At 37.7% G+C, this 21458-nt stretch overlaps 1 long non-coding RNA gene across 1 annotated transcript in view; it reads left to right on the top strand.

The window, feature by feature from the left end:
• The window catches only part of LOC132428188 (uncharacterized), a 351551-nt gene extending 332482 nt beyond the window's left edge, over positions 1-19069 (top strand). The window contains exon 6 of the long non-coding RNA XR_009520082.1: positions 18853-19069. This is a non-coding gene — a long non-coding RNA (uncharacterized lncRNA). The remainder of the gene's footprint in view (positions 1-18852) is intronic.
• The last annotated feature ends 2389 nt before the right edge of the window (positions 19070-21458 follow it).

Genomic DNA, 21458 nt, shown 5'->3' with positions numbered 1-21458 from the left:
AAAACTACAAATAGAACTACCATATGACCCAGCAATCCCAGTACTGGGCATATACCCTGAGAAAACCATAATTCAAAAAGAGTTATGTACCAAAACATTCACTGCAGCTCCATTTACAGTAGCCCAGAGATGGAAACAACCTAAGTGTCCATCATCGGATGAATGGATAAAGAAGATGTGGCACATATATATATAATGGAATATTACTCAACCATAAAAAGAAATGAAATTGAGCTATTTGCAATCAGGTGGATAGACCTAGAGTCTGTCGTACAGAGTGAAGTAAGTCAGAAAGAGAGAGACAAATACCATATGCTAACACATATATATGGAATTTAAGAGAAAAAATGTCATGAAAAACGTAGGCGTGAAACAGGAATAAAGACACAGACTTACTAGAGAATGGACTTGAGGCTATGGGGAGGGGGAAGGGTAAACTTTTACAAAGCGAGAGAGGCATGGACATATATACACTACCAAACGTAAGGTATATAGCTAGTGGGAAGCAGCCGCATAGCACAGGAAGATCAGCTCGGTGCTTTGTGACGGCCTGGAGGGGTGGGACAGGGAGGGTGGGAGGGAGGGAGACCGCAAGTGGGAAGAGATATGGGAACATATGTATATATATAACTGATTTATTTTGTTGTGAAGCTGAAACTAACATACCATTGTAAGGCAATTATACTCCAATAAAGATGTTAAAATGCAAAAAAAAAAAAAAGAAGACCTAAAGAGACATTTCTCGAAAGAAGATATACAGACTGCCAACAAACACATGAAAGAATGCTCAACTTCATTAATCATTAGAGAAATGCAAATCAAACTATAATGAGATATCACCTCACACCAGTCAGAATGGCCATCATCAAAGAATGTAGAAACAATAAATGCTGGAGAGGGTGTGGAGAAGAGGGAACACTCTTGTACTTCTGGTGGGAATGTGAATTGGTACAGGCACCATGGAGAACAGTATGGAGGTTCCTTAAAAAACTACAAATAGAACTACCAAGTGACCCAGCAATCCCAGTACTGGGCATATACCCTGAGAAAACCATAATTCAAAAAGAGTCATGTACCAAAATGTTCATTGCAGCTCTATTTACAATAGCCCGGAGATGGAAACAACCTAAGTGCCCATCTTCGGATGAATGAATAAAGAAGATGTGGCACATATATACAAAGGAATATTACTGAGCCATAAAAAGAAACGAAAGTGAGCTATTTGTAATGAGGTGGATAGACCTAGAGTCTGTCATACAGAGTGAAGTAAGTCAGAAAGAGAAAGACAAATACCGTATGCTAACACATATATATGGAATTTAAGAAAAAATAATGTCATGAAGAACCTAGGGGTAAGACAGTAATAAAGACACAGACCTACTAGAGAATGGACTTGAGGATATGGGAAGGGTGAAGGGTGAGCTGTGACAAAGCGAGAGATGCATGGACATATATACACTACCAAACGTAAGGTAGACAGCTAGTGGGAAGCAGCCACATAGCACAGGGAGATCAGCTTGGTGCTTTGTGACCACCTGGAGGGGTGGGACAGGGAGTGTGGGAGGGAGGGAGACGCAAGAGGGAAGAGATATGGGAATATATGTATAACTGATTTACTTTGTTATAAAGCAGAAACTAACACACCATTGTAAAGCAATTATATCACAATAAATATGTTAAAAGAAAAATTCAACACCCATTTATGATAAAAACCCTGCAGAAAGTAGGCAAAGAGGGAACTTTCCTCAATATAATAAATGCCATATATGAGAAACCCACTGCCAACATCATCCTCAATGGTGAAAAACTGATAGCATTTCCACTAAGATCAGGAACAAGATAAGGTTGCCGACTCTCACCACTCTTATTCAACATAGTTTTTGAAGTTTTTGCTACAGGAATCAGAGATGAAAAGGAAATAAAAGGAATCCAGATCGGAAAGGAAGAAGTAAAGCTGTCACTGTTTGCAGATGACATGATACTATACACAGAAAATCCTAAGGATGCTACCAGAAAACTACTAGAGCTAATCAATGAATTTGGTAAAGTAGCAGGATACAAAATTAATGCACAGAAATCTCTGGCATTCCTATACACTAATGTTGAAAAATCTGAAAGTGAAATCAGGAGAGCACTCCCATTTACCATTGCAAGAAAAAGAATAGAATATCTAGGAATAAACCTACCTAAGGAGACAAAAGACCTGTATGCAGAAAATTATAAGACACTGATGAAAGAAATTAAAGATGATACAAATAGATGGAGAGATATACCACGTTCTTGGATTGGAAGAATCAACATTGTGAAAATGACTCAACTACCCAAAGCAATCTACAGATTCAATACAATCCCTATCAAACTACCACTGGCATTTTTCACAGAACTAGAACAAAAAATTTCACAATTTGTATGGAAATACAAAAGACCCCGAATAGCCAAAGCAATCTTGAGAATGAAAAACGGAGCTGGAGGAATCAGGCTCCCTGACTTCAGACTATACTACAAAGCTACAGTAATCAAGACAGTATGGCACTGGCACAAAAACAGAAACAGATCAATGGAACAGGATAGAAAGCCCAGAGATAAACCCACGCACATATGGTCACGTTTTCTTTGATAAAGGAGGCAGGAATGTACAGTGGAGAAAGGACAGCCTCTTCAATAAGTGGTGCTGGGAAAACTGGACAGGTACACCTAAAAGTATGAGATTAGATCACTCCCTAACACCATACACAAAAATAAGCTCAAAATGGATTAAAGACCTAAATGTAAGGCCAGAAACTATCAAACTCTTAGAGGAAAACATAGGCAGCACCCTCTATGACATAAATCACAGAAGGATGCTTTTTGACCCACCTCCTAGAGAAATGGAAATAAAAGCAAAAATAAACAAATGGGACCTAATGTAACTTCAAAGCTTTTGCACAGCAAAGGAAACCATAAACCAGACCAAAAGACAACCCTCAGAATGAGAGAAAATATTTGCAAATGAAGCAACTGACAAAGGATTAATCTCCAAAATTTACAAGCACCTCATGCAGCTCAATAACAAAAAAACAAACAACCCAATCCAAAAATGGGCAGAAGACCTAAATAGACATTTCTCCAAAGAAGTTATACAGACTGCCAACAAACACATGAAAGAATGCTCAACTTCATTAATCATTAGTGAAATGCAAGTCAAAATTACAATGAGGTATCACCTCACACCAGTCAGAATGGCCATCATCAAAGAATGTAGAAACAATAAATGTTGGAGAGGGTGTGGAGAAATGGGAACACGCTTGCAGTGCTGGTGGGAATGTAAATTGGTACAGCCACTATGGAGAACAGTATGGGGGTTCCTTACAAAACTACAAATAGAACTACCATATGACCCAGCAATCCCACTACTGGGCATATACCCTGAGAAAACCATAATTCAAAAAGAGTCATGTACCAAAATGTTCATTGCAGCTCTATTTACAATAGCCCGGAGATGGAGACAACCTAAGTGCCCATCATCGGATGAATGGATAAAGAAGATGTAGCACATATATACAATGGAATATTACTGAGCTATAAAAAGAAACGAAAGTGAGCTATTTGTAATGAGGTGGATAGACCTAGAGTGTGTCATACAGAGTGAAGTAAGTCAGAAAGAGGAAGACAAATATCATATGCTAACACATATATATGGAATTTAAGAAAAAAAAAAATGTCATGAGGAACCTAGGGGTAAGACAGGAGTAAAGACACAGACCTACTAGAGAATGGATTTGAGGGTATGGGGAGGGGGAACGGTAAGCTGTGACAAAGCGAGAGAGTAGCATGGACATATATACACTACCAAATGTAAGGTAGATTGCTAGTGGGAAGCAGCCGCATAGCACAGGGAGATCAGCTTGGTGCTTTGTGACCGCCTGGAGGGGTGGGATAGGGAGGGTGGGATAGGGAGGGTGGGAGGGAGGGAGATGCAAGAGGGAAGAGATATGGAAACGTATGTATATGTATAACTGATTCACTTTGTTATAAAGCAGAAACTAACACACCATTGTAAAGCAATTATACTCCAATAAAGATGTTAAAAAAAAAAAGTTTTACTCAGTGAAACACCTTTAATCTAATTGTTGGCTCAATTTTATGGTTATAATTGGTTTTGCCTGGTTTGGCAGAGAACAATGACTAACTAGTGAGAATAACGCTGTTTGGCCTTCATATCACTTGCACTCTCTTCCCATGAAAGTTTTAAAATCTTAGTCCAAAGTCATTTTTCCCACCCACTTTCAACATAGGTCCTACCCAATTACAACTTATATAAGGTAGACTTGAGTACATGTTTTGTGTCCTAAGGGAACATGTATGTATTATTCTCGGGCACTTCTTGGTGAATTACTAGAGAAATAGGTATGTTTCCTAAATATATATGAAATCATCAAGGTCTTCACATTTTTGCACACACATGTGCAGCCACATACCCCTTGCTCTCCCTCCCCTCACACACATCTTCCACCTTTCTTTTTTTGTGTGACTGACTCTCACTCATTCTTTTCTGTCATCTTAAAAATACTAAGTTGCTTGGGAAAGTCCAGTATGTTATAGCTCACCTATCTTATCAGCACACTTTAGTATCCTAATACAGAGTTTCGGAAACAGTGGCCCAGATGAAATATGCAGATGGAAATTTCTCATTAAATCTCATTTAAATTCCTTGTTTAATTTAATATCATTTTATATTCATTAAGTTTTACATAATAAATTAGACCCAGGCAACCAACTTAATATCATTTCTAGTGCCATAACAGTGACCCCCCCCCCACCCACAATGACATAAAATGTGTTCCCAAGCCCCTCTATTCTCTCATGTCATTTCTTAAAACAGATGGTCACACTTGGGGAGCAGTGGTATTTATTATTCATTCTAGGCAGGTTAGCGGAGCATCTTCTAAATACTTAGCATTTTCAAGACAGCATGGGAAATGCAAAGAAGATAAAATTCCTGACGTTAAGGGACATAGAATTTAGCTAAGGAGGCAAGACCTATTGACAGGAACACTTACATAACCAAACAGGGCAGCAAAGTAAAGTGCCAGGTCTACAAGAAAGAAAGAATTCCGGGGATTCACAAAAAAGATTGAGTTTCATGCATGCTAATGAGAGAAGGATCTAAGAGCTGGCTTGACCCCTTTAATATATGTCACTCCACTATGTGCCATATAGAAATAGCATGTATCCGGATCGATCATCCACTAATTCTACATCTCAGTGATTGGTGAAGTGTAAAGGTCTACCACATGCTTCAGATGCTTACTGTCCCGTCAACTTTTTCATTTAGTCCTACTACATCACTTGTCGAATAATGGGAAGAACATCTGACTATTTCTGAGTTTCAAATTGCAATCTAGAGATCATAGTACCCTGCAGTTTGCATCTCAAGGCTCCTGCTACAGCTACTTGCCTAAATGCTGGCTTCCTTGACTTACCCTACGTTCCCATTCTGTAAATTTCTAGCCCTTTCTTTGATGGGTTTTTGACCTACATCTTTGATTTGCTTTCAAGTAACTTGTGGTCCATTCTGTTCACTCTTCCTCTATCTGCTTGGTTACTCCATGGATTTTCCTCAGAACTCTAATCTGTTGAGCTCACTGATTGATTAAGTCTTGGGTTCCATGTATTCTCCTGCTCTGTGCTGGTCTGTCTTCTCAGGTGTTCTGTTCAGCAAACTCTAAATGCCTTGGTCTCCCCCGAATCTCAGCTCCATCTTCCCAACTCATGAAATCCGGTGAGTTCTGCCTTTGGTCCCCTCCTTGCCCTGCAGACTGGAGACTTTCAAGGCTGTAAGCTGGGGCAATAAGTAAGCTGGTTGTCATATCAGGGGAGAGGGTAAGTGTACTTGCATCTAATGGATAGGAGCCAGGAATGCTGCTAAACATTCTGTAATACACAGAACAGTCCCCCACAAGAATAAATCATCCAACCCAAAATGTCAATAGCATGCCAAAGTTCAGAAACTCTAGCTTAGTCTTAGACAATAACCAGAGTTTTAGAGTTTTAGAGAAGAATATATTCACATTTTTTCTCTTTCTGTATATCTTAGTTACAAAAGCTGATTTTGTGTTTGGTTTCAATTAAGTTTCTGCACTTTTTCTGGCATATCAGAAAGAAAAGCAAGTGTACTTTTCTGCCAGTGGTTTGGGTAAAAATCACAATAAGATCTGAAAGGGAAAAGGAGAAAAGGATCAATAAGATGCAGAGACATAGATGATTACCCCCAAGTAATAAATTCAATTCAGATTTATTAAATATTGTGATTTTATGTTGATTCTGCAGAGCCTATGAGTTGGTATTATTCCCCCATGAGATGAGGGAAAAGGGAATTTAAGTGATTTGCCTGAGGTTATATGAGTGATGAATAGAAAAGATAGAATTTGAACTCAGATCTGTCTGACTCCCATGCTTTCATCTACCACTTCACAGGTACATGAAACAACAGAGACAGGCTAATGGAAAGCATCAGGCTGTTGAGTAAAACGATTTCATTTTACTGTGTCACAACTAAGATTTAATTGGGGTTGTTCTGTTCTGATCGTGGGAGGAATGGGGTTATATGAACTGCCTTCCTGGAAAGCCCAGAAAATGTTCTTTACCTCAAGAGACTGCCATTTTTTGTAGGACATCTAAGAAGAAATAAACCTTATGAAGACAGCGTTTTGAAAGAGGGGCAAATTACTTGACTTTTGATTTTTACATTCAGAGTGATGCTCTGAAGAGTCATGTGACCGAGGGATCCTTATATAACATTACCAGAGGGGAATTTTTGTTTTTCAGTTTAGGGCTTTCTAATACAGAAAGAAATGTCTTGGGAGTAGCTGAAATTTGTTAGTCTAAATTTTAAAAATAAAGTAAATTATTTAAAAAATAAAGTAAATAAGATGAAATGAACGCAAAAGGAACCATAGATCTGCTTTGGACTGTGATATGAGTCTACTTTTTCTTCTTATGAAACAGTGGTGGTTTGGAGCGATAAAGGTGAGACACAGTCTGTGTGTGTCTTGCTTGTCTTAGTTTCACCTAATGGATCTCAGGTTCCTTATACAGTATGTGTCCCCAGGCGAACTCCTCCTTCACACCACCTGTAGCTAATGAAGTGTGCAGGCTGTATTCGAGAGCTTTACAATCAGTCCCAGAGAGATTTTAAGCTTTGCTTATGCCCTTGTGCAAAGTCTAATCTTATGTAAGACCTTATCATTAACAGATTTATGGGGAATATTTCCCCCTTCAAGTATACTCTATAAAACGCTGCCGGTTATATGAATTAATAAACATAGCTGTGTAGGGCTGCAATTCTGGTTACCTCTGTCTCTAACTTGAGTAATCTCTTTGAATTATATTTTGTGTCCTTTGCTGGCTGTGTGCTCCCTGGAACACTGGGGCAAAGATGATCATTTTATTCTCTCTCTTTTGACAGAAGATACTTCCGTATTAGAATAAAACAAACCTTGGATATAGCAGACAGCTGTTTAACAATTTCACATGTGCGTGCAGTAGGCAATAATGACACAGCCAAATATGAACCTGTACCATTTTGGTTAAAAAAGTTAGGAACACCAAAGCCAAGGAAACAAGCAGACAAACAAAAATAAGAACAATTAAGTTTTCTGCAAAAGGTAAAATTTAAGCCACGGTTGTCATTAATACACATATTGGCTAAAATCCAGGTTATTTTCTCTGGGAACAGTCCTGTGTAGTACTCTCTCCCCCAAAGTCCTCCAGTTTTTAGAAAGTTGGACTCCTGTTCACTGATGTCAAAGAGCAAATGGAGTGGGTAAATGGTCATTTAAGCTCAGCCTGTATTTTCCCTGAAAATGAAATAGTTTCATCTACTTGCCTAATCTGGGAGGGGAAGTGGCACAAGATTAGTACTAAATATAGAGATCAGCATTTTTCATACATTTTTGATTACCAGCCACAGTAAAATATAACTTATTGTACATAAACCCACTAATATAATCTATTCAGTTTGTTTCCTTTCTATTTCACTCCTTTCCTTCCCTTTCTTGTCCTTCCCTTCCTTTCCCTTCCCTTTCCTGTTCTAGTCTGTTCCACTCTATTCCTATTCCTATTCTAGTCTATTCCATTCCATTTCAATTTATTCTATTTTTCATGCTTAAAAAGATGCTAGTGGACTTAACTACCATGATGTTGTGACCCAACAATGACTTACAACCAAGCAATGTAGGGTGGCTCATACACTTCCAGTTATTTTTAAGCAGCAGTTAAAAGTCAATATCCTCTTTTGTTGCTAGCACCCCTTTTTAAATAGTATGATTGATACCACAAAACGTACTCATTTAAAATGTACAATTCAATAGTTTTTAGCATATTCTCTGAGTTGTGCACCCATCACCACAATTTAATTTCATAACATTTTATCATCCCCAAAGGAAATCCTGTACCCATTAAGAGTCACTCCCCGTCCAACCATCTTTCCTCGTGCCAAGCCTGGATAACCACTAATTTAGTTTCTGTCTCTATAATTGGTCTCTCCTGGACATTACATATAAATGGTATTAAACAATATTTTTATAACTGGCTCTTTTTAAAATGTAGAGTAACATTTTCAAATTTTAACAAGTATCTGTGTTTCATGAGTTTCATTTTCTAAGTTATATCCCATTTGTATAGATATATCACATTTTATTTACGCATTCATCAGTTGATGGACAATTGGGTGATTTTCAATTTGGGGTTACTATGAATAATGCTTCAACAATCATGTACATTGTGTGTGTGTGTGCATGAGTGTGTGTGCACATGCATTCACATGTTATTTCTCTTGGGTATATACCTAAGAGTGGAATCACTGACTCATATAGTAACTATCTATTTAACATGTTGAGCAACTGCCAGACTGTTTTCCAAAGTGGCTGCACCTTTTACAGTCTCATCAGCAATGTATGAGGGTTTCAGTTTTTCCACATTTTTGCCAACACGTATTGTTGGTCTCTTTTATTATAGTGGGTGCAGTGGGTGCAAAATTGTATATCACTGTGATTTTGATTTGCATTTTCTTAATGACTAATTATGCTAAACGTGTTTTCACATATTTTCATGTGCTTATTGGCCATTTGTACATCCCTGGAGAAATAGTTATTCAGATGTGTAGCCCATTTTTAAGTGGGTCGTTTGTCTTTTTATTACCGAGTTATGAATTGTTTACATATTCTGAATAAAAGTCCCTCATCAGGTAGATAATTTGCAAATATTTTCTCCCATCCGTGGGCTGCCTTTTCACTTTTTAACGGTATTAATTGTAGCACAAAAGTTTTTCATTTTGAAAGAATGCCATCTATGTTTTTCTTTTGTCATTTGTGCTTTTGGTGTCATACCTAAGAAAGGATCACCTAACACAAAGTGACAAAGATTTACTCCTATATTTTCTCCTAAGCATTATATAGTTTTAGCTCTGATATTTATACCTACAATTAATTTGTTGTAATTTTTGTGGCCAGTACCTTTTTGAATCAAGTTCACTAAGAGAGAAGTAGAGAATAAGTTTGTGACAACATTAAATAATCTAACAGAAAATAATAACAGAAATAAAGAAAAAATAGAGAAAGCGTAGGCATACATACATAATAAATACATTTTGGTAAGCTAGTAATGAAAGGTGACAGTGCAAAGCTTATAACTGAGTGGAGAAAATGAGTCTCAAACCATTAGAATAGTTGGATTTTCCTACTTAGGAAGAGTGAAGTAGAGGGGAAAGATCAGTGTTTCCAGGTAATGAAGATTAAGCTACCTCGTAACGCAGATAAGTCAAAAGGTGTTGAGTAGAATGTTCAGATTTGACTGCAATGTGTTAAGAAGAAGTAATTATTTCTTAGCTGTATGCAAATTTCTAGCTATGAGGTATTGCTATCCTTAATCCCTACTAGTTTTAGCAGTTGATCTCAACTCTTCCCTTTTCATCATATTACACCAGCTTTCAAATTAGAAATGTCCTGGTCTTTTAGAAGCTATTTAAATAACCATCTTCAAACTTAAGAAGTTGAACGTATTTACTTGCAAATGTATCAGTTCTCCCCTCTTGTTAACAGACGAGTTGACAAGCGACGGGAAAATGTGAGTGTTCTCCTTGTATTGAATTAATCTGCAAAAGCAAATTACTCAGTGAACTCTTCCACCCCTCTCATATTCTAATATAAAAACAAATGATGCCTTACTTCACTCTGTATGACAGACTGAGAGAGAAAAACAAATACCATATGCTAACACATATATATGGAATATATACGGAATCTAAAAAAAAAAAAAGGTTCTGAAAAACCTAGGGGCAGGACAGGAATAAAGATGCAGACGTAGAGAATGGACTTGAGGACACGGGGAGGGGGAAGGGTAAGCTGGGACGAAGTGAGAGACATATATATGCTACCAAATGTAAAATCGATAGCTAGTGAGAAGCAGCCGTATAGCACAGGGAGATCAGCTCGGTGCTTTGTGACCACCTAGAGGGGTGGGATAGGGAGGGTGGGAGAGAGATGCAAGAGGGAAGAGATATGGGGATATATGTATACATATAGCTGATTCACTTTGTTATACGGCAGAAACTAACACACCACTGTAAAGCAATTATACTCCAATAAAGATGTTAAAAAAAAACAAACAACCAAAAAACAAATGCTGCATGAGCAAACCATAAACTGAAGTCATCAGCCCAAATGATGTTGAGGTGGAATGCTTACTGTCCATCAAACATGATAATCCTTGGATCAGTACAGGAGTGGCACTAGCCTTGTCAGAACGTCTGCAACTGTGACCTGATTAAAATGAAAAGCCTAATGAACAGAATCTATGCAGCAGCTTCCCTTCATTATTCTCTCGCCACAAAACGTCACAGGCAGCATCTGGTGTCAAAGACAAATCATATTCTGACATATCCACACTAAACACTTTTGCAGCCATAAAACATGCTGCAAACTGGCTCAGAGACATCCATTTTTAAACAGCTGACATTAATGATGTATATTTAGAGAGAGCAAAAAGCTGTATTTTGCCCCTTTCAGTATACTATATTTTCTGCTGAAATCTTTTTGGAAGAAAACTTGTACATCAAACTTCCTTTTAAGAAGAAATGGCCCCTCTGGAGTATGGAGGGTGATACTTCCTCATTTAAGAGCCTGAAGTGTGCTATAAGATGTGAAATGCAATTATGTACCATTAGCGTGTTTTTGTAACTAGTAAACATCCAAAACTGTGACTTTATATTTTACTGTACAAAGCTTGATTAATTAACTTGCCATGTAGTTTACAACTAGTGTTTTTAAAATATACAATAAAAAGTGCAAGTGCAGAAAGAGGCAGAGCAATATGAATATTTCTTAGAAGCAAAAAAAAAAAAAAATTACCAGTTCAGGTATCAGGCATCAATAAACAAACTGAAATAATGCCTGAGAATTTATATGAAAACATGGCAATAATTTCATTTGTCTGATGTAAATTAAGTCTATCAAAAGTAGACACATTAATTTAAAATTAGCTAGAATTACGGTAATAAATGTGGTATTTTAGCAATGTGTTTTAATAAACAAACCATGTAATACTGCAGAACAGAAAACAACTCCCACATATGTGTAAGGCTTAGTAAAAAATGGACTGTGGAGATTTCCTTATTATTTAACAAGTATCTGTCTATGTTCATACAGTTTCAGTAAAACAAAGTTTACTTTAATTTAAAACCCAACATTATTATGTACACATTCTAAAATCCAGTTTGAATAAAGCATGACATTTAAATTCACCTATAAAGCAACTTTACTTTTGTCTAGTAGGAAAATTTTAAATACCCTAATATAAGTTCAGTTTTTGATATGTCACATTTAATTTGTATTCCTATATTCACTATTCTCAATTTTATTAGATCACATTCCTTATGTAGCCTGAGAGAAGGGGATTTAAGAAATGTTCTGTGGAGAATGAAATTGTAAATGCTTGGTAGCAGGGGCTGCCTTCATTTAGAAAACTAGAAAGCATGCAGAAGTATGTATCTTTGAGAAAAGAACATTGGTTTGGGGTCATGGAGACCTAAAACCAAATGTGATTGCCAGCGTTTTCTAGGTATGTTATCATAGACATTTTAGTTAACTTCTTTATATCTTCATTTTCTAATATATATGGGAACTAATAATATGTACCTTGTAGATTTGTTTTGAGGTTTAGTCTTAATGTATTTAAATAAAGTAAATAGCAAATAAATTTTGCTATTCAGGTCAAATTGCTGACCTTTTTTGTTTTTTATTTTTCAGTATGGGGTTAAGGTGTTCATATCTTATAACCCCAATTTGGAGCACATGGTCTGACTCTATCTGCCAAATGGTATAACCTTTGAAATGGTGGCTATGCTAGAAAATCTTGGTTTTATAGCTGCTCCATATGTAGTTGTAGTTCAATAAGTAATAAAATCAAAGACTATTTCAGACAATTCTAAAAAAAATAGCTACTATACCAATAATATCTGCAAAAGATTCTTCAAAAGTTTTCATTGTGGGTCTATTGTTGGAGATAATTTTTTGCAGGAACGTAAGAGTCCTGGGGGCAGAGCAGATGAAAAAGACTTACGTTGGTGTGTTTAGAGGGTGTGGGACACAATATCAACCTGCTCTGTCCCCGACCTGAGATAAAATTTTTAAGGTTCTTTCTCTGCCATTCAAGTCTGGAGCTCAGGGGAATATTCCTGGGGAGCCCTAAACCATGGGAGGGCTCATGAAGAAGAAGAAGACCAAGAAGATTTTCTTCAGATTTTTCTTTTAGCCTATATCCTTATAAGTGATTCCTGTTCCTATATTTTTATCTTGTTATGTTACTATTTAAATTTCTAGTCTTTCTTAAAAACTCTATTTGAGTTTATTTTTGGTTTTCACAGGTAGTTTTCTTTTTTATCTTATTGCTCTATTTTATTCTTCTCCATTTTAGATTTTTTCACACTGTATTATCTTTCTCCTAGCATTATGAAATTCTCTTAGCTAAGTAACTTTTTACATCTATAAAATTTCATTTTAATTCATTTTCTTTTTATTGAATACACTGTCTATTTTGATTTAATTTTTCTTATTAGTATTGCTTTATTTTTGTTAAATAATAAGGGAAGTAGAACACCTGGGCATGCTCAGTTTAGCTCTAAGAGGTAAGACATGCCTTACATTAGAAGACTGGTCTATTTTATCTTCCTCTAATGATCTTTTTAGGATCCTCCTAGTTTCATGGAGTGGTCCTCCAAAGCTAAGCCACTAACTCCTGAATAACTAAGTTTGGAAATGCAACAGCATACCCTGGCCAGAATTCTTTCTGAACCAACAGTAGGCTCAATCAAAATATCACCCTATGACATTTGTTTAAAAAGTTTCTGAATTCTCACATATTAAAAACATTTACTCATTTTACACGTGGTATTTGAAATCCATAGTTTCTACCCTATGGAATTTACTCATTATTCTTTAACACATGGAAACAGATCACTGCACAATGGGACAAGGATTCAAAGGCTGATTTCCATTCAGGAAGGATCCTTATAACACGAAGGCCCATATTGTATTTATAATTTTAAAAATCAATGACTTTTGAATCCTCTACTAGAACTCCTCCTAATGAGAAATAATAAAGAATTATTAAGAAAACTGAATTATTGTTAAAATCCTCTAGCTTAGAACTCGAGCTTGTGAAGAACTTGTTAAAATGTGTTTTGGGTACCTACTTCAGAGAATTTAGTTGGTCTTAAGTAAGGCCCAAGAATTTGAATATTTAATCAGCATGTCTCTGTGAATCTAAAGTAGGTAGTCTGCAGACTGAACTTTAAGGATCACAGTCCGTAACACTGGTCTTTCAATCTTCCTTCCCTAATTTTGAGCATAAAGGAGATTTTATCCAGGTCAGAGATTTTGACAAGTGGAGTTTGTACAGAAGAGGCAGCTAGTTAGAGTTATCTAAGCAAAATGTCCATGTGTCCCAGAGGCTGCCCTTCAGCTGTATTTGATTCCATCTACTGATCAACAAGACCTGTTGTTTTCCTCCTGGATTCACAAGGAGCAGCCCTTGGGGAAACAACAGTCCCAGGCCAGATTGTTTATGAGTAGAGCTTTGGCAGTGACTTAATCCTGGCATCCAAAATCCCCAGAAAATATCATACCAGCCAATGACTACAAACACTATTTGACAGACAGAAGTTAAACTGGTTGCAAACAACTCCGTAGGCGGTAGAACATTGGTACCCCTGATACTGAACACAAGTGGTGTGCCCAGACCTTCCTTGTCATGACTATATTTTTCCCTTAGAGTCAGAAAGTTAACAAGACAAAATCCACAAATACAATGAAATTCCTGTTCTAAAAGTCATGTACCGCAGGTCTGAAATAAAGCTTATTCTATGCAAGACTTCAGTTTAGAAACCCCTCCTTCCAATTCATGGAGATAAGTCTTACTTTACTTAGACGTAAGTTTTGGCTGCTCTACTACTTTTGTTAGTTTTAGACAATTCCATGAGATGGTGCCTTTTTCTTCTGAATTTATATATATTTCTTGCATATCATTCTTTTCGAGTTGGTACAAACAGGTAATATTCAGCAAGCCACAGCAAGGAAACTTGGCACCTTTCACGCTGTTGCTCACATAATGGCCATCACCGAATTGTGCTTCATGGTCAAGACTTTATTATCAGACAGCACTGTGAGAATCAGCACTATGAATTCCACTTCTTTAAGTGTTGAAGTTGTTAATGAGAAATTGTCCATTTATCCCCACAGTATGACCCCACAAAGCACGCAAGGACATTTCTTAGAGTTTAACCTGAGGAGGGCCCACTGTCACTATTTTTTAAATAATAAAAGTAAGTAAAAGCACACATCTCACTTTCTCAGCAGTGTCTTCCAGAAAGGGCAGAGTCAATGTGATAACACTGGTTTTTCTTTTTCTTTTCTTTTTAGTTTTTCATTGTTGCCCCAAACTTTAGGTGTGAAGAATTGCATTGTTTGAATCAATATTCCTTAGTTGGTAGCATAATTTCTTCACTGGTCCAAGTAATAACCCACTTTTTATTTTTTATTTTTATACACTTTATCCTCCATTCCCAGTTCTGTTTCCTTTTCCAACAAATATTCGTTATAACATATGTAAGGTGAATGTTTCTAATCTATTTCCTTGCTGTTACTAGTATGTGTAAAATCCACACACCATGAATAATATTGAATGCTTGCTCTAAGATATTATATTAAAGTGTATCCCACCACAGGTCTTCTTTGGCAACAGTTTTTCCTCAATATTATTTTTTTTAAATCCATCTATGCTGCTATTTACAAGTCAGTTTACTGTTTCTAAGTGTTATATAGCATTTCATCATACCTTTTATTAATTTATTCCTTCACTGATGGAATGAGGCTTTTTCCTTTTTTTTTTTGCTATTACGAACTATTATGAATATCTTCATATATTTATGTGAAAGTCAAAGTAAAAGAATAAGAAGTGAAGATATTTTTGTTATTTGCAGGTGTTATTATTATCTACGTAGAAAATCCAAAATAATAAATTAGTAAATTTAAATAAATAAGGATTATTTTTTAAAAAGTTTACCAGCGTATCTGAATACAAGATCAATATATAAAAAGTATTAATGCTTTTATCAATAATTACTATTAAAGTTTTCCTTTATACCTTCAAATTCTACTTTCTCTTCTTTGTTCCAAGTTCTATATTATACTTTTCATTTCACAATTTCTTTCTGATACACTGAGAAAAAATTACCTTAATCCAAATTTGGCTTTGTCTACTATTCAGCACAAATATTGACTACTTTTTTAATTAAAATATATTTTTTATGCTCAAGGTCTCCAGGAAGTTTGTTGATTTTTTTAATTTACTGCTAACACCTCCTGCTGATGCTCCAACTATCAAATACCTCCTCTCATCTTTCTGAAATCATTAGTTTTATTTAGTTTGACTCCTGCTCTGGCTGCTCTGTCATCTGTTTCCTCGAATATAATGTCTTCTTTTGTTTGTAATTTCTTTGGGCCCTGGTGTTTCTTGGATGTCTAATAGTTCTTTTCTTTATTAATGTTTACAGTTAAGAAATCCTACAGTACTGTAGGCTGCTGTTTATATCTTCAAGTCTGCTCCCAGTTTTCAGCAAGAGTCCCAGGTTACCATTCTATTCCTCTATAAATCTCACTGCCTGCAGTCTCTTATGTGTCCTTAACCTCTATTGCTCCAAGACATCTTTTTACCTCCAGGAATCTGAACAATTTCCCTCTACATATATTGATTGGGAGAAGGGAAATAACCCATTGAACCATCTTCCATTTGTGTGTTAATACAGGAGAAATTCATGGTGGGGTGATCACGTGATTTATCATCAAACCACTCTGAGAGTTAAAGGTGACACTGTTAATGGTTAGGACGATTGTGTCCTAACTTGAACATATGGTCTACTTTAATCCCTCTTAGAAAAATACTGGCTATCAAAAGTTTTAATAAGTTTATAAATAACATAAATCATTCTAGGAAAAGGGCAAGATGGCAGAGTAGGAAGACCCTGAGCTCACCTCCTATCATGGACACACCAAAATTATACAACTGTTACAGAACTACCATTGATGAGAAAGGCCAAATCTACCAGAAAATATCATCTGCAATGAAAGATGTAAAGAAGAAACCACAATGAGATGGGTATAAGGGGTGGAGTCACACAATACAGTCAAGACACGTAGCCGGGTTGGGTGACCCACAAATAGGAGAATAGTTACAATTGTAGTGGTTCTTCCCAAGGAATGAGGGATCTGAGCCCCACATCAGTCTCCCCAGCCTGGGGGTCCTGCACTGGGGAGACAAGCCCCCAGAACTTTGGCTTTGAAGGCCAGTAGGGCTTACTTTCAGGAGACTCAGAAGGCTGTGAGAAATAAAGATTCCACTCTTAAAGGGTGCACACAAAATCTCACAGGCGCCAGGACCAAGGGCAGAAGCAGTAATTTGAAAGGAGCCTGGGTTAGACCCACCTGCTGAACTTGGACAGCCTCCCAGAGAGGCAGGAGGCAACTGGAGCTCAACCTGGGGACATAGACACTGGTGGCAGCCATTTTGGGGAGCTCCTTCTACCACATGGACACTTGCTGGCAAGCACCATTTTGGAATCCTCCCTCTAGCTTACTAACCTTTGGACCTAGCCCTACCCCAGCCCAAGATCCTGTATGCACCAGTACTGGGACACTTCAGGCCAAGCAACCAACTGGGTGGGACCAGCATGCAGGCTGCCTTAAGACCCTCTGAGCCCACAGTCACCACTGGACATGGCCCAGCCCACCAGAGTATCCAGAACACAGCCCCACACACCAGTGTGCAAGCAGTAGACCCAGGACCCCCAGAGCCTTGCAGCCAGAAACCCCGAGACCCAGATCCATTCACTAGGAGGCAGGCACCACCTCCAGAACACCCTAGGCCCTGGCCTCACCCACAAGCCAGCTGGCTCCAGCCTTGGGACCAGCCTTACCCACCAGTGGGTAGGTACTAGTTCCAGGACACACTGGGCCTGGGCCCTACCCATTGGCAGGCCAACACCAGCTCTGCAACACTTCCGATTCATCAGCCAGCCACCCCAAGATCCAGCCCCAGTCACCAGTAGGCCAACACCAGCTTTGGGACACCTTGGGACCCACAACCAGCTGTGTTAGGAAGTGGCCCCAGCCAGCAGCGGGCCAGCATTAGATCTGGAAACCCCAGGCCCATGACTAGACACCCCAGAGCCCAGCTCTTCCCACCAGTGAACCAGCACTAGCCCTGGGATCCCCAAGTTTCCCACAGCCAGCTGCCTCGTGACCTCGCCCCACCGACCAGTGGCCGGCAGCCCCTGCAAGAGTCAGGGCCTGGCAACCACCGGGACCAGCGGTTAATACCCAAAATATATAAACAGCTCGTACAACTCAATATAAAAAAAAACAAGTAACCTGATTAAAAAATGGGCAGAAGACCTGAATAGACATTTTTCCGAAGAAGATGTACAGGTGGCTACAGGCACATGAAAATATGTTCAACATCGCTAATCATGAGAAAATGCAAATCAAAACCACACTGAGGTATCACCTCCTGCCTGTCAGAATGGCTACCATCAAAAAGACCACAGACAAGTGTTGGCTAGGATGTGGAGAAAAGAGAACCCTTGTACACTGTTGGTGGGAATGTAAATTGGTTCAGCCCCTGTGGAAAACATTTTGAGGTTTCTCAGAAAACTAAAAATAGAACTATCATATGATACAGCAATTCTACTCCTGGGTATATATTTGAAGAAAATGATATCACTATCTCAAAGATATGTCTGTACTCCAGTGTTCAGCAGCATTATTCATAATGGGCAAGACATAGAAACAACCTAAGTGTCCATCAACAGATGAATGAATGAAGAATTTGTGATACAGATAGATAGGTAGATATAGGTAGATATATAGATATAGATATATACACAATGGAATACTACTCAGACATACAAAAGAATGAAATTTTGCCATTTCAAACAACATGGATGGACCTGGAGGGTATCGTGCTAACTGAAATATGTCAGACAGAGAAAGACAAATAATGTATGTTATCACTTATATGTGGAATCTAAAAAATAAAACAAATGAATGACAAAAACAAAACAGAAACAGACTCACAGATATAGAAAACAAACTAGTGGTTACCAGCAGAGAGAGAAAAGGGGAAGGGGCAAAGAAGGGTAGGGGATTAAAAGGTACAAACTACTATGTGTAAAATAAATAAGCTACAATAATATATTGTACAGGTCTGGGAATATAGCCACTATTTTATATTAACTTTATTTTATTTATTTATTTTTTGCAGTACGCGGGACTCTCACTGCTGTAGCCTCTCCCGTTGCGGAGCACAGGCTCTGGACCCGCAGGCTCAGCAGCCACGGCTCACGGGCCCAGCCGCTCCGCAGCATGTGGGATCCTCCCAGACCAGGGCACGAACCCGCATCCCCTGCATCGGCAGGCGGACTCTCAACCACTGCACCACCAGGGAAGCCCTATATTAACTTTAAGTGGAATATAATATATAAAAATTTTTGAATCACTCTGTTGTACGCCTGAAACTAATATAATATTGTGAATCAACTATACCTCAATAAAAAGCATAAATCATTCTATCTAATGACTTGTCTGTAATGTATGTTTTTTAAAGTAACAATTTATGTCAGAAAAGCATGAAGATGTATTAAGTATGATTTAATTTTAGTGAAATATACGTAATGAAATTTGGAAATCACTTTGCCTTTTTTTCTTTCACATGGGGTGAGTGATGAATGACTAGTGTTATCAGTGGCGTGATGCTGTCATAAAATTGCTCTGTACTTCAAAGTTTCTTTTACATTAATTAAATCTACTGAGGACAATATGTTTGTTATGACAGAACATAGTTTTCCAATGATTGCCGATGTTAGCCAATTAGCTAATTTTTCTTGCATTCCTGTTTGAGAAAAATAAAACCAGAAATCGGTATAAGAAGTGGCTTAGAAATGATTAATTGGACTTCCGAGAAAGCTCACGTTCTCCGAGACGACATTAACCTTTGTTGTAAAACGTTAAATCTAGACCTTTGATTCTGATTTAATGAGGGTTATATGTCAGGCTCTGAAGTGTTCTGTGGTAGACAAAATAATGGCACCCCGAAAATTGTGTATGCTGTAATCCCCAGGATAGGAATGCTACTTCACGGGGCACAAGGGGTTTTTCAGACTTTGATAATTTTGAGATAGGGAGATAATCATGGATTATGTGGGTGAGCCCAATATAATCACGAAGTTCCTTATAAGAGGGAGGGAGGAAAATCAGATTCAAAGGAGATGTGACAATGGAAGCAGAGCTCAGAGAGTGACAGAGGATTTGAAGATGCTAAGCTAGTGGCTTTGAAGACGAAAGAAAGGATCCTGAGCCACGGATTGCAGGCAGCCTCTACCAGTGGAAAAAGTAAGGAGACAGATTATCTCCTGGAGCCTCCAGAAGGAGTGAGGCCCTGCTGGCACCTTAACTTTAGGGCTTCTGACCTCCAGACCTGTAAGATAAGAAGTCTGTGTTGCTTTAAAGCACTCAGTTTGTGGTAATTTGTTACAGCAGCAGTAGAAAACCAATACATGGAGCTATCCTTGGAAAGCTTTTGCAAAATTTATCATCTGGGCATTAGACAGAAGTTTTGCTGAATCGTTCCTTTGTTTCTGTCACCCAGAATGAAAGTATAATATCTAATAGAGGGTTAAATACATATCAATATATATTATATAATAATACATAATTAATTATAGTTTATACATTATTTTATATTTATATCCTATTTTATATATTTATACTTATGTCTATTTTATATATTTATACTTAGTATTCTGTACTTCATAAATTGATACAATGTTATACAAACATATAATTAATTATATGTTAAGTATAAATAAATGTATAGTCACGGAGTCAGGTGTATTTTGGGAACTTAGTTTGTGTTGCTATAATTGAATTCAAACTAACCTATGAGGCAGCATTTATACCAAGGACAGATAACTTAATTTTGTCTTCACATTCTCATTTTTCATTTTTTATTAAACTTCCAACAGAGTTTCAACCACAGAGAATACATATGGGGTATTGATATAACCCCCCAATTAGTTTCTAAATTCTCTAGCTCTTCCCTCCCAATCCTCTCCTTTCAGAATTCCGAAGAGGTTCTTAAACTCTCATTGTCTTCCTTGAGGTGGGAAAACTGCTCATCACAATTTATTCCTCACTCTGGTTTATGGCGTCAGTTCAAACTTCGAACTCCTTTAGGATTTCCTCATAATATGCAAAGCCACATTTTGAGAATTCCCAAAATCTGTTACTCTATTCAAACTGGGCTCTTGCTAATAAAAACTGCTTTGTGACTTTTATTTTTTCCTTCTCTATGCGTCCAAAACTATCTGTTTAGAAATTACAATGTCCTCTTTGTTTTAGGCGGATCTACAATCCTCCTTGACGCAATAAATGCCAGGGGGTGGAGTGTTGAGAACAACAAGAAACAAAACCTTCGTTACTTTCTCAAAAGATCCTGCTATACCACATCCATTACTTGGCTCACTGACCCAGGAAAAAGGGCTCAATCCTGGTCTGGCAATGCCCCTTCTATGTTTTCTCAGGGCTGGAGGAAAGCAATCAGAGCCAAGAAGCTTCAGAGCCTTTGCTCAGTCATCTTTTGTTCTGGGAAAATCTCAACTTAAGCAAGTATGCTGCTTTTTTATAGCACGAAGATGTTTTCTTTTATTATAGAGCCTTGGTGAATCTGTTTTCGTGCTTTTTAAATAAACGTATCAGAAGAAATTGTTGATGCAAAGAACTCTTAAAGTCAGGTCTCAACCTCCAATACCACGAACACTCCCGACTGCCAACACCCATCACATCATCAACAGCATCTCAGTATTTCGTATT

This window comes from Delphinus delphis, chromosome 7, assembly GCF_949987515.2.
Source record: "Delphinus delphis chromosome 7, mDelDel1.2, whole genome shotgun sequence".
Lineage (NCBI taxonomy): Eukaryota > Metazoa > Chordata > Mammalia > Artiodactyla > Delphinidae > Delphinus > Delphinus delphis.
The sequence above is the reverse complement of the archived record's forward strand: the minus strand, read 5'-3'. Positions and strand labels throughout refer to the sequence as shown.